This window comes from Cervus elaphus, chromosome 20 (assembly GCF_910594005.1).
Source record: "Cervus elaphus chromosome 20, mCerEla1.1, whole genome shotgun sequence".
In the NCBI taxonomy this organism is placed as follows: Eukaryota; Metazoa; Chordata; class Mammalia; order Artiodactyla; family Cervidae; genus Cervus; species Cervus elaphus.
The window spans coordinates 37,536,512-37,551,265 of NC_057834.1; the positions used below are offsets into that span (position 1 = coordinate 37,536,512).

Sequence of the window (14,754 nt, forward strand, 5' to 3'; positions counted from 1 at the left end):
CAGAGCTGCCAAGCAAATGACCCACAAATTGCAGAACAATTATACCAAAGAAATTCTTGTACTATTAAGAAAGTTCTGGGACCCACAACAGATTTCCCAACCTGGGGATCTGGCAAAGGGACTGAGAACCCCCAGGGAATTTGACTTTGGAGGCCATGGGATTTGATTACAGAACTTACACAGGACTGGGGAAACAGACTCTTGGAGGGCACAAACAGAACCTTGTGCGCACCAGGAGCCGGGGGAAAGGAGCAGTGACCCCATAGGAGACTGACCCAGACTTGCCTGTGCGTGTCCAGGAGTCTCCAGCAGAGCCGTGGGTCGGCGGTGGCCTGCTACAGGGTCGGGGGCACTGAATGCGGTGGTGAGTGCACGGGACCTTTTGAAGAAGGTCGCCATTGTCTTCATTACCTCCACGGTAGTTTGGTCTCAGGTCAAACAATAGGGAGGGAACACAGCCCCGCCCATCAACAGAAAATTGGATTAAAGATTTACTGAGCATGGCCCCGCCCATGAGAACAAGACCCAGTTTCCCCCACAGTCAGTCTCTCCCTTCAGGAAACTTCCATAAACCTCTTATCCTTATTCCTCAGAGGGCAGACAGAATGAAGACCACAATCACAGAAAACTAATCAAACTGATCACATGGATCACAGCCTTGTCTAACTCAATGAAACTGTAAGCCATGCCATGTAGGGCCACCCAAGACGGACAGGCCATGGTGGAGAGTTCTGACAAAACATGGTCCACTGGAGAAGGCAATGGCAAACCACTTCAGTATTCTTGCCTTGAGAACCCCATGAACAGTATGAAAAGGCAAAAAGATATGACCCTGAAAAATGAACTCCCCAGTATGCTATTGGAGAACCCAGTATGCTACTGGAGAAGAGTGGAGAAATAACACCAGAAAGAATGAAGATGGAGCCAAAGCGTAAACAATGCCCAGTGGTGGATGTGACTGGTGATAGAAGTAAAATCTAATGCTATAAAGAGCAATATTGCATAGGAACCTGGAATGTTAGGTCCATGAATCAAGGCAAATTGGAAGTGGTCAAACAGGAGATGGCAAGAGTCAACATCAACATTTTAGGAGTCAGTGAACTAAGATGGACTGGAATGGGTGAATTTAACTCAGATGACCATTATATCTACTACTGTGGGCAAGAATCCCTTAGAAGAAATGAGTAGCTATCATAGTCAACAAAAGAGTCCAAAATGCAGTAGTTGGATGCAATCTCAAATACGACAGAATGATCTCTGTTTGTTTCCAAGGCAAGCCATTCAATATCACGGTACTCCAATTCTATGCCCTGATCAGTAATGCTGAAAAAGCTCAAGTTGAATGGTTCTATGAAGACCTACAAGACCTGTTTATTTAACTTACATGCAGAGTACATCATGTGAAATGCTGGGCTGGATGAAGCACAAGCTGGAATCAAGATTGCTGGGATAAATATCAATAATCTCAGATACGCAGATGACACCACCCTTATGGCAGAAAGTGAAGAACTAAAGAGCCTCTTGATGTAAGTGAAAGAGGAGAGTGAAGAAGTGGGCTTAAAACTCAACATTCAGAAAACTAAGATCATGGCATCCTGTCCCATCACTTCATGGCAAATAGATGGGGAAACAATGGAAACAGTAAGAGACTTTATTTTCTTGGGGCTCCAAAATCACTGCAGATGGTGACTGCAGCCATGAAATTAAAAGATGTTTCCTCTTTGGAAGAAAAGTTATGACCAACCTAGACAGCATATTAAAAAGCAGACACATTACTCTGCCAACAAAGGTCCATCTGGTCAAGGCTATGGTTTTTCCAGTAGTCATGTATGGATGTGAGAGTTGGACTGTAAAGAAAGTTGAGTACCGAAGAATTGATGCTTTTTTTAAAAAAACATTTATTTATTTGGCTGTCTCCAGGTCTCTGTTGTGGCACTTGGGATTTAGTTCCCTGACCAGGGATAGAACCCAGGTCCCCTGCATTGGGAGCTGGGTATCTTATCCACTGGACCACTAGGGAAGTCCCAGAATTGATGCTTTTGAACTGAGGTGTTGAAGAAGACTCTTGAGAGTCCCTTGGACTGCAAGGAGATCAAACCAGTCAATCCTAAAGGGAATCAGTCCTGAATATTCATTGGAAGGACAGATGCTGAAGCTGAAACTCCAATATTTTGGCCACCTTAAGGGAAGAACTGACTCATTGGAAAAGACCCTGATGCTGGGAAAAATTGAAGACAGAAGAAGGGGATAACAAAGGATGAGATGGTTAGATGGCATCACGGACTCGATGGACATGAGTTTAAGCAAGGTCTGGGAGATGGTGAAGGACAGAGAAGCCTGGTGTGCTGCAGTCCGTGGGGTCACAGAGCTGGATAGGACTGAGTGCCTGAACTGACCAGGGATTGAGCCCCAGGCCTCCTGCATTGGGAGTGTGGAGTCTTAGCTTAGAGAAGTCCATGGTCCGTTCTTGATAATCCTTCAGCTTCCACGGCCCAGGCCCTGTCAGGTGAGCTGCTCTGCTGAGTTTTTGGACTGCGTGGCCTTGCAAGAGGGAGTCATTCCTGGAAACTGGAATAGATCAGAAATACCCCTAAGAAGGTTATGTTCTCCAGTTGGATTCTGATATAAATAAACCTTGCCTACTTTTACACAGTCAGCTTCTATTCCCAGTGTTGGGTAGAGGGAAGCGATGTTCCAGGCTTTAGAGTCAGCCCTGGTCCCACCACATATTACTATGACTCAGCACACATTGCTTAACCTCTTGGAGTCTCTGTGAGTAATTACCTCATAGAGTTGTGAGAAATCAATATAATGCAACGAAAGCACTTAGGACAGTGCCTCGCAAAGATTAAGAGCTTAATACATGTTAGGCATTGTAGTTATAATTGTTGTTGTTCACTCAGTCGTGTCTGACTCTTTGTGACCCCACGGACTGCAACATACCAGACTTCTCTGTCCTTCACTATCTCCCAGAGTTCACTCAGACTCATGTCTGTTGAGTCGGTGATACCATCCAACCATCTCATCCCCTTCTCCCCCTGCCCTCAATCTTTCTCAGCATCTGGGTCTTTTCCAATGAGTTGGCTGTTCGCATCAGGTGACCAAAGTATTGGAGCTTCAACATCAGTCCTTCCAATGAATATTCAGGGTTTATTTCCTTTAGGATTGACTGTTTTGATCTCCTTGCTGTCCAAGAGATTCTCAAGAGTCTTCTCTAGCACCACAGTTTGAAAGCATCAGTTCTTCGGTGTTCAGTCTTTTTTATGGTCCAACTCTCACATCCACACGTGACTGCTAAAAGAATCATAGCTTTGACCATACAGACCTTTGTCGGCAAAGGGATGTCTTTGCTTTTAAATATGCTGTCTAGGTTTGACATAGCTATTCTTCCAAGGAGCAAGCGTCTTTTAATTTCGTGGCTGCAGTCACTGTGATAGTGATAGTAAGAATACATAAAATAGACTTAAGATAGGTTTAATCTATTTATACTTTAGTATTAATGTGCCTGTCTTTCTGGAAATCCACATTAGTGTAGATTAAATGACACCACTTTCTAGCTTCTCTTCCCAGCCCAGGTCAGCCCCTCCAGCCCTGCTCTCCTTTCTCCCCTTACTCTTCTTTGTGGGGGAGGACAGTGCCATAGCCAAGCATGGCCAACAGGAGGAGTATTTGTGCCAAAGAAGGAGTTCCAACTCTCGCAGGAAAAAGTTGGCTTGAGTCTCCTGGCCACACACACTCCCCTCTAGAGCTTGTCGCTGGGTAGCGTGCTATTTTGCGATGCCACCACTGCCATCTCTCTCTCCTCACCTCCTCCAGGCATACATGGAGCTCTCTGGTGTTACATTTCCATTCTCTTCTTTCAGACAGCCTGCTCTAAAGGAACGAACCCTGGATGAGAGCCAGGAGACCTGTGACTTACCAGCTTTGCCACTGATTAGCTAACCACTTGACTTTCTTTAGCATCAGTTCCTCACCTGTGACATGGGGATACTAACACCCGCCCTGCGAGCCTCACTAGGTTGTTATAAAAATTAAATGTTCCGACATATGTTGCCACTATTTATTAACTATAACATGCCACAAAGTTTCGGAGAAGGCAATGGCAACCCACTCCAGTACTCTTGCCTGGAAAATCCCATGGACAGAGGAGCCTGGTGGGCTGCAGTCCATGGGGTCGCTAAGAGTCGGACATGACTGAGCAACTTCACTTTCACTTTTCACTTTCATGAACTGGAGAAGGAAATGGCAACCCACTCCAGTGTTCTTGCCTGGAGAATCCCAGGGACGGGAGCCTGGTGGGCTTCCGTCTATGGGGTCGCACAGAGGCAGACACGACTGACGCAACTTAGCAGCAGCAGCAGCAGCCACAAATTTACATCTTTGTGTAGAGTTTACTGTCATACTCTATCATCGCTCCCTTCCGCTGTCTTCGTGGTCTGTGCTCTTCACTCCTATCAATTCTGGCCCATCAATTCTGGTTGGAAACTTGTGATCAGGAAGGGAATCCAGAGCACTGTTAATCTGCCTCTGCTAAAAAAAAAAAGGATGAGTTTCAACTATAGCAAGAGGGATTGGAATTGAAATTATCTGGAGTGTTTAGAGAAAGGCTGGAGCATCTTTTCAACGGGGTAAAAAGAGCAGAGAGGGTACTGTCTAGAGCAGCATGAAAGCAAGGGTACATAGAAACTAGCGAAGGGATAGGGTGACTAGCTCCAAATTGGCCAGAGAGAAGGCTTAGCATATTTTTGCTAAAAGGTTAAGGGAACCTGGGTCTTCTCTCATAGCTCAGTCGGTAAAGAATCTGCCTGCAATGCAGGAGACCTGGGTTCGATTCCTGGGTCGGGAAGATCCCCTGGAGAAGGAAATGGCAACCTACTTCAGTATTCTTGCCTGGAGAATCCCATGAAGAGAGGAGCCTGGCGGGCTGTAGTCCATGGGGTCCCAAGAGTCAGGGAATCTGTGAATAAAAGAATGACTATATCAGGAATTCCCTGGTGGGCTCCATGATTCTACTGCTGGGGGCCCAGTTTCGATCTTTGTTCGGGGAACTAAAATTCCATAAGCCATGCGGGGCAGTTCATTTTTAAAAATGCATGAAAGAATCTGAATGAGTGAGTGAATGAATGAATGAATGCGGTCCCTCCCTGGGGTAAGGTATTTAAAGTTTTGGGACGCTAGGTGGCAGCACAAGGCAAGAAACCGAGAGATGAGAAGGGGCACTTTATTTGTATTCCCCTGACTTTGAGCCCCTTTTCCCTTTCTCTACCAAGATATTTCAAATGACACTTTCTAATGGTAAAGACACTAAAGCAGGCAGGGAAGAAAAAAAAAATGAGGGGAATAAAATACATATTTCCTAGGGGTGTTTCCAATAGCCCTAGGCTGGACTTTTCCAGCTTTCAAAAGGGCATTAAAAAAGAGAAAATTCAGAACACTGCATGAAAAATCTGGATTAGGATAAGGAGGAATTCAGACAGGACTCCCAATCTAGACTGATTGGGGAAGAAATGTGTCAGGAATCTTTTTTTTTTAATCAAAGAAGAGTACACTGAGGAAGTTCGTGCCTCATCCATTCCTGCCTAATGACACCTCAGACATCTCTCCTTCAATTTCTCCAAAGACAGAGAGCCTATAGCATTTCCCTGTGCTGTGCTGTGTTTAGCCGTTCAGTCGTGTCTGACTCTTTGTGACCCCATGGACTGTAGTCTGCCAGGCTCTTCTATCCATGGCGATTCTCCTGGCAAGAATACTGGAGTGAGTTGCAGAACCCATAGCATTTCTCAGCAAAGCAGAAATCAGGAATGTTATTTGACTTTTCGTTTTATCCTCCCATTAAGAATCAGTTCTTTGCTGCAGGAAAGAAGGCTCTGCTAAAAGTGAGGGGGCCATTGGTTAACCCCCCAACTCAAAAGCTACTGTGGTTCAAAGCAGGAACCTTCGCCAGCATAATGGGAGTCTTCTGTATCATGAACATCATCCCGGTGGAAAGATGCTGCCTTCTCCTTACTTCACTCTTCTTGGTTTTGTAACTCTAAGAAAAAATTCCCCTTTCTAACCATTTCTGTTCCTCCTATTGCTCTGTTCAACCTCCTATTTTAGTAGCCATCCATGGATGTACAGCCCAGGGATGCCCCTCCAGATTTCCCTTAGCACAGTAGAACAAAGACCACCATCTTATCCTGTTTTCTCTGTCTATGGGCTGTGACTCCTTAACTCTTCCTACTTCCTCCAGACCTCACTTCTTCCCATGCTTTTCCTTTGAACTGTAACACTTACTGTCTTTACAATAATGCATACAAAGCATTTGAAACAGAGCACTCATTTATTCATTCATTGAACAAATATTTATCAGATGCCTATTATATACTCTTCTGGGCACTTGATAGAGAAATAAGTCAAATGGCCATGATTCCTGCCTTCATGGAACTTTCAAGGAAGCTTTTGGTTTTCAATTTAAGCTGACACAGTGACTGCTTTTTGTTAGAATGCTGGCATTGGAAGGAATGTTTGAAACAGCTAGTTCAATCTCTTGCTCAGATCAGAAATTCTTTCTTCTCTATCTTTGCTGGGTGGCCGTTCTTGACCAAAAATTCTCTGTGTTTGGGTTTTCTGGCCCTTTATTCTTCTTCGTCCCAATCTTAATCTGTTTCCCTATTTCCATTCACCATGTCTTCTTCTCCACTATTAGTCTGCCCCTCTTCTACATGATGGCCCATTAAATAAAGACATATCAAGTCTTATATTTTCCATGTGTCAGGTACGTTAGTAGGTGTTTTCATATAATCTCATTTAACCCTCACTTTCTGTGCAGCAAATGTCATTCTCGCCTTACTTAGTAAGAAGGAAACGGAAGGTGAGACAGGTGAAGGGACCTGCCCGTAGTCACACTCCTCACGTATTACAAAGCCCCCTCCCTGTTTTGGCTTATCATCTTTTCAGTGCTATCTTATACGTGAGTATCTCACTTCAGATGAAGCCAGGTCAAAGTATAGTAGCATTCTTCATCTTCCTTGATCTGGATGTGATTCTTCCCCTCATAAAGCCAAAGACCATAATGTGCTCATGATTACCTAAATGTTCAAATCTTACTGATACGTATTATCTATTGATATGCATTATCATCAAGCATGGCCTCTCCCATTCTCTCCTTTTCCCTACATTCTGCATGTTCAGGTCCTATTAATCCTTCAAGGCCCGCCCAGCTCATGCCATCCGCTTCAGGAAACCTTCCTGACTCCACATTACCCCAACTGAATTTTCTCTCTCACTCTCCCCTTCAAATTTCTATTTGGTTCCCTGAGTACATATCATGCCCTGCTGTGTATGCCAGTAATATGTGTCCTCACTCATTCCCTTTTGTATCTCTTAGCGCTTTGTGTATAGACATACCCAGCCGCATTTGCCAGATGAACGAGTCTTGTAACTGAGAAATTAGCGCTGTGCCCCTAACGATGCAGCTGATTTCCACAGTGCCGTTAACATTCTTGAGCCGGCACTCTCCAACTTCTCTGTGGGGAGGGGGTCCCTGCGCTGTCCTGCAGTGGTTTGTACAGAGCGCCCACCAGGAACTGTGTATTATTAGCTCACTGATTTTTCACAGCAGTCCTGTGAGGCAGGCATTATCTCTGTTTTACAAACGAGGAAAACCGGAGAGTCAGAGTTGAGGAGCCAGACCCAAGATCACCTGGCTAGGAAGCAGCAGAGCTGGGATGATTCAAGCTGAGATCTTCCTGACTCCAATGCCTGTGTTGTTCCTGTCACTATGCTGCCTTTCTAAAGTAAAACGTGTGCCCCTTCTGGAGAACAAGTACCTTTTTGCAGTTGCCCCAGACAGGTGGTGAGTTATTTGGCAGAGTTGGGGAAACCTGCCTCTGCAGATTGTCCTGTGAATGACAAGACAGGCTGCTGGGAGGCCCTTTAGGTTCTTGAGCAGGTTAGAAAACAGCTAAAAATAATGACTGAGGGACAGAATGGGTCAGAAGTGGCCAAGACACAGGAAACTGTGGGAAGAGACCAGTGATTCTCTGTATACAGGACTCTCCTGATTTCTTCTTGAATAGTTCTCTCACCACCTGTAAATCTTTGCTCAAATGCCACCTTCTCAGTGAAGCCCCACCCCCTCACTCCCTCACCGATTTATATTTCATTTATTTTCTATGGCAGTTATCACCTTTTAATATATAACTTGCCTGATCTAATTCCTAGAGCTGATTTGCACTTACATATTCTTCCTGGTCCAGCCATAAACTTCCCATGTGGCTCCTCCGAAGCCTCTCCCTCTGCCATTTATGAAGCCTTTTGGCCACAGAGGAATAACAAATAAGAGAATAAATGTGAAAAGCCTATAGAAGAAATGACTTTTAGGTGGAATCAAATTAGTGTCTATGTGGATTTTCATGTCCGCTTCCCCAGCCATAGTACTGCCAAGGGCGGGATGCAAGTTCGATTCAATCGTTATTTCCCAACAGTCACAGGTGGGAGAAACTTGAAGAGACTAGAGAGAAAGAGAGACCAAAAATGGGCTGGGGGACGGCGGCCTCAGAGCTGAGACAGCAGGCCAATGGGGCACCGAACAGGCCGTCCCACACCTCTGCGGGGGGCTGATCCCCAGAGACCCCCAGAGCCCCGGACCCGCCCCTCTCCCCAATTCCCATCGTCGCAGGCTCCCGAGAAGAATGCAGGTCAGGAGCATAAGTGACCTTTCACACCTCAGACAAGCTAAGTTTGTTTTCTCCCTTTCTGTCCGGCCCACAGCGGGAGGGAGGGGGAAATGGGATGGGCCTTGTCGAACTTTCTCCCGCTACAATACCCCAGAGGAGCTGAAGTGGAGAGAGTAAAGGGTCTATTTATTTTAGCTCAGGAGGGACAATGTAAGCAGATGGTCTTTGATGGGATTAGCGGCGTAATCTCTAAGACCCTGGTAAATTGGAAAATGATCCATTATATTCCAGGAACCTTTGGCGGCTTCAGCTCCTGGGGAGGGAGGGGCAGGGCCCGGGGGCACCTTGTTAGAAAGGACCCCCCTCTGGGAGCAGCCAAATCTCGCACAGAGAATTTGGGAAGAAGTTCGTTAGCTGAGTGATGGAAGCCCCTCTCCTCCTGAGAGAACGCAGAAATACGAATACTCCTAGTGCCCTCTCAGAGCCTCTTTTTTCCTTCTTTCCCCTCCTCCCTCTCCTGGGTGTGCTGGGGTGTCTTCACTAACGTCTTCTGCTTCCAACTCTTTCCATTCCCAAGAACCCTTCTTTGGGGAGAGACTGATAATGGGTGTCCAACGTTGGGAGAAAATTCTTCTTCGAATCCAAATGCTACCCCTCCCAGTGTAATCTCGGTCCACTTCCCACTCCAACGCCACAGCCTGGGAGGACTCCCTCCACTCTCCATAGACTTGAAAGCCAGGCAGATGAGGAGCCAAGAGGAGGGGGAATGGGCAAACTGCAACTCGGGGCAGGGACTGGGGAGGAGGGAGAAATGTGAATGGGGAGGTAAGGTGATAATGAACCACTCTGCCCAATGAACCATCCTTTTAGCTCACCTCAATCCCCCTAGAGCCCAAGTGCCTCCAGGCTTAGGATCCCCTCCATCTGGAGAATCTGGGTTGCTAAGTTGGAGGCATATGGGACACCCATTCAGTACCAGGTGTGGTGCAGTAGGCCGGGTCATATACATTATTTGCAGTATGTGTGATATCTTGCATTCATATAACACTTTGCAGTTTATAAAGAAACTTTGACGTGCAGAATGTCAGTTGGATTTCATAACTAAGTGAGGGAACTTGAAATAGAAAAATTGGAAAGTGAGGGGGTCAGTGACTAGTCTAAGGTCACCCACTTCAGTTATGTGACAGAGCTAAGACTGAAGCTTGATTTCATCATACTATGACATCTACTCATGTTAATAAATATATGTAAATTTGTATTTTACCTGTACAGCATGTTGTTTATTTATTTCAGCATTTTATCACTTCTCGGCCTTTCTGCTAAGATCAAGTGTAATATTAATTTTAATGTTTAAGAAATTTCCAAAGCTTTATTGTTACCACCATTCTTGAACAGATAGCTGCCTGAAATTGTAACAAAATTTATAGATTAAACTTGGGGGATTAAAGAACAAAATACAAATAGTCAAATATGTATTTTTCCATACATAGAATCTCCACCATTCTTTGAAAATAAATATGTAAGTAAGAAAAGGGGGGGGCAGGGCATATAGAAAGGCAGCAGAAATTATTCAGTCACAAAGAGAAATTCCAACACTTGTGAGTATGTTAAATTGTAAGGGATGGAGCACTTAACTGGTGGAGTTTCCAGGATGAACTCCACTTGTACAGCCTTTTATTTCAGGCTCCTTCAATGCATTGAGGTATGTTTTATTTTATTTTAGTATCATTGTTTTAAAAACCGACACTTTGTTATGTGTGTATTTGTTTGAGATAATTTGAGGCTGACACAAGGATTTGTAGACTGAGTAAAACAAGAAGGCAGAGTAAGAAGCAGCAAGCTACAGCCATTCCCCACTTTCCAAGACCCCCCCCCTTCCCTCAGCAAATATGAAAGTCAAAAAATTGACATAACAATCCTGGATTGGAAGAAAGTTACTATTTCTTGGGTGTCTATGAGGGGCCAAACAGATACACATTGCATGCATTAATTTACTGAGTTCCCAACCCAAGGAAGTATGTTTCTTCTTCTCCATGTGACCTGTTCAGGACAGAGGCTCAGAGAGTTCAAATAACTGGCCTAGTAAAGTAATTAGCCTCCAACTAATAAAAATAAATGAAAAAATAAATAAATAACTGGCCTAGAGTCACACAGCCAGTTAAGTGGCTGGGCTGCCACTGCAGACTGCTCTTTCCAACACCTTGCACCCTCCATCGCGCTGTCCTGCCTTTCCGTCATCCTCTGCTCAGAGCACCTAGCCTTGTTATTCACCCTCCTGGGAGGTCCTCTTGCTCTCTGTTCTCCTGGGTTTCTTCCACAGAAGTAGCCTACTCCTCACCTCCCACCCCCACAGCTGGAGGCTTTCTCTCAAGTTGGCCCAGGCACTACTGAAAATTAATACACAGTATGTTTACTGATGAAGTCCAAAATGTTCTGGGGTGAGATTGTTTGACCTTCAAACCTGGGTTGGTCACATTCCTTCCTGGCTCTGATCATCTTTCCATTGGAAGGACTGGTGACTCCCAGCCCCAGACTTTCCTTTTATAGAGGAGGAAATGACTTGGTCAAGGCCACAGAGCTGGTCCTAGCAGAAGGTTCCCCACCAGTCTACAGATGTGGGGCCTGGGGGAGAGACTAGGGTACCTATGTATTCAGGTGTTCTGAGAGTGAAATGGCCCCTGAGTCTGATGACACTGAAGTCAGCTGGCGCTTACGGGTGAGCTGTGAACCCAGACAGCCTCTTGGTGGCTGAAATTCCAGAAATGGCTCTACACCTTGATCTGGAGGACTGGAGCTTGCCAGCTGCATCTCTTAAGCACTCTCTCTGCGTGCTAAGATATTACAGTTGCCCCACAACCTCACAGCCTCTCTATCCCCTTTCTCTGCTTCTGAGAGCCACAGACATCTTGAACATAGTCTACATGTTCCTAATTCTCTGGAGCCTGTTTCAGGCTACCATGTTATGGCCTCCCCATCAGCTCTGCAAACCCAGGGTCTAAGGGTAGAATTCGGCAGCTTTGGAAGATAAGGGAAACAGCCCCCAGCCATTGGGGAAAAGAGGCTATCAAGGTCTCCGGCCAAATTCCTTGAGCGGCTCGGCTGCCGGTCCACCACCGTTCTCCGTCTTCCTTTTTCCCTTTATTTATCTCTGTGTTTCCTTCTCTCCCGCATCACTTGCTTCCTCTTTTACCCGCCCAATTTTTGGCCCCCTCTTTCCTCACCTTGGCTCTCCTTGTCTGGCTAGGCTCCCCTTACACCCTAGCGTCTCCTGGTTATTCATTACTCAGCCCCTCGTCCTGCACCCCAGTGCAGGACTTCCCGCCTGGGACTGGGCCCCGAAGTTGCGGGCAGGGAGTGGGCGCGGGCAAGGATCCCCAAGGCTCAAGCCCCCACGCTCTCAACAGAGCTGTTTTCCCCAGGCTCCGCTTGGCGCCACGAACCCAGAGGGACATCTACAAGGGCCTCGCGGCCAAGAACACGAGCCTTAGGGAGAACTGACCCTGCCAGTTGTGGGGTGGGGGGGTCGGAGGATCTTTCTTGGTTTTATTTCTGGCCGGGGTGGGTTCAGTAGCGGAGATGGGGGGCAGAGGCGGTCCTCCGTGCCACCGCTGCTGGCGGCGGGCAGTGGTGACTAACAGACCTTCGAGCGGGGCTTTTCGCCGGACCCGGGTCCGGGGAGCGGGCGGGAGAGCGCAGGAGGCCCCGCGGGTTCGGCTCCGGCGGGCACAGCCGTCCGGATCCCCGAAACTCTCAAACGCCGCGTCGCTCCGTCTAGGCCCCCATTCCCCTCGGGTGTCTTGGAGTCTCTTCTTTTCCATTTTGTTCCCCTGCCGTTCTATTATTTAGTTTAACATTTTAAATGCCTTGGGTATGTTTCCTTTTTTAAAAAAATCATTTAGTGTTATTTTATCTCTTTTAACGTCCGGTTTCTTTTCAGATAGATTTTGTTTTCCCTTCTCTCTGTTTCCGATGCTCTATTTTCTCATGCTCACTTCTGGCCTCGGCTCTTCCCGGGCTTTCGTTTCCTCTCCCGGGCGCCCGCGGCCGTGCGGCTCTCGCGTCGGGAGGCGTCCGCGGTCCCGCCCCGGGGAAGCAGCAAGGGTCCCGCACGTCTCGCCTTTCCCACCCGTAGCCGCCTCCACCCTGCCCGGCGAGTCTGCGTCCCGCGCCGCTGCGGAGCTCGGACTTTGTCGGAAGCGGGAGCCGGAACCGCAGCTGCCCGCGACAGCGCAGAGGAGAGGCAGGGACGCGGGCTGGGGCCGCACCGGCGTGCTCCCGCCTGGCGTCTGCCCGGCCCGGGGACCCGCAACTCACACACACAAGCCACAGGTTCACACACACTGGGATCCAGGGGCTCGCAGACCGTGGTCCGCAAGCCACACGCACGCCGAGCCACAGCCAACTCAAAGGCGTGCGCTGCACACCCCAACAAACCCCCAGATCAACAAATGTCACACACACAGCCCCGAACAACACAGCACTCACAGAGCGTGGTCAGATGGACGTGTGTGTGATCCTAGGACACACGCACCAACCAGCACCCCGCGAACAGACACACAAACCTACTTGTGCACACAGGGCGGCCCAGGGGGGTCTCAGTGCTGACTCTACCCCTCGCAGTGGGGACCCTGAGGAGCGTCAGGCGGTGGGGAGGGAGCCTGCCTGGCCTCACCAGCGGGCACGGCCACAGCCACACACTGCCGCCGAGAGTTCAGTAGCTCTGCCGGGGCTACCGTTATTGGGGCTCCTAAGGTGCGGAATACTGGCTGCTTGTTTGGCTGAGGGATCCAGCCCAAACCCCAGAGCCTGAGCCCCAGAAATGAGCATCAGACCTAAAGAACCCTCTGTGAGGCAGACAGAAACGGGCACTGCACCAAGAAAATGGCACCGTGTTAGAGTATAAAGCGGGCATGCAATATGTGTGGCAGGATGTATTCCGTGCCACACGTATCCCACACAGTGCGGGTGTTTGGCCAGGTGCCCACATGGAGACCATTATTTTTGTGAAAATGAGCAGAGGAGATGTATACCATTCTAAGAATAAAAGTAACATATGTATACAGATATAGGTACCAACAGACAACTAGGGAGATGTCAAGGAGAAAATCTCTCTCCAGCTCCTGGGTATTGTTATCAAGCTGGCATGCTAGACCACGTCTCTGTGGCAAGGTCTGTCTCCTTTCCAGGGCAGCTGTGATTGTTTGGTGCCATGGGAGTTCTGTGGGGAAAGACTGGTTTGTGAGACAACCAGATGTATCTGACATATTATCAGCCCATCAAAAGGGGAGATTTTTGGCAGCTTTAGGGGGGATCTTTGGGGGTAGAAAACGATCTGATTTGTACCTCAGAAGTTCTGGGTTTGGAGGATGCCCTGGGCTGTAGCAGTGGTGGCCAGACATGCCTGGCCGATGGATGGTGGAGCCTGACAGCTGGTAGGTGATGGTACACATAGACTGTGCTGGATAAAAACATAAACCCTTTCGTGCCGTACGCAAATCCACTCCACACACAGCTCCTAACAACCACACTGGGTAATGTGCAATTATGGATGTCCAATGGGGTTGCCAGAGAGATTAAATTTGTTAAAGATAAGATAAGAGCTATTTTGGTGCACACACAGATCTCCATAGGTTTGGAGCTCAGTTATTGTAACAGGAGAACCACAGAAGCAGGAAAGTGCCTCTCGTTCAAAAGAGAAACACTCACAGGCAAGTCTCCATGGCAGGCAAGTCCCCATCCAAATCCCCATCGTAGAATGCCAGGCTGCCAGGAGATGGGTGTCTAAGCGGCAGCCCTGGGAAGGATTTGATCCGTTGTTCAAATGACTCCAGGAGCATGACGAAGGATGTGCCTGAAGAAGCTGCAAATCTACTCACCAATTTTGGGCTGAGCCTGGGGAAGAAACAAGCAGAACTGAGGACCACATCCCCAGTCTCTAATGTGGGATAGAGAATGCAAAGTGCAGCCCCTGGGGCTGGCCGACTTCACTCTGGTCTTCCCTGTTCTTGACTGGCTTTCTGGTGCCTCTTAGCACCTAGCTCTTTCACTCGCGAAGGCATCTGTCTCTGAGGCGGTCTCTGCCTCTCAGTGCTCT

The 14,754-nt window shown here is 47.7% G+C and overlaps 1 long non-coding RNA gene across 1 annotated transcript; it reads right to left on the bottom strand.

Annotated features, from left to right (window-relative positions):
* Positions 1-4,301: 4,301 nt before the first annotated feature.
* On the bottom strand, positions 4,302-13,363 carry LOC122678310. The gene is made up of 3 exons (XR_006336054.1): positions 13,227-13,363; positions 4,877-4,957; positions 4,302-4,530 (listed from the first exon to the last, which is right to left on the bottom strand). It is a non-coding gene; the product is annotated as an uncharacterized LOC122678310 (long non-coding RNA).
* Between the last annotated feature and the right edge of the window lie 1,391 nt (positions 13,364-14,754).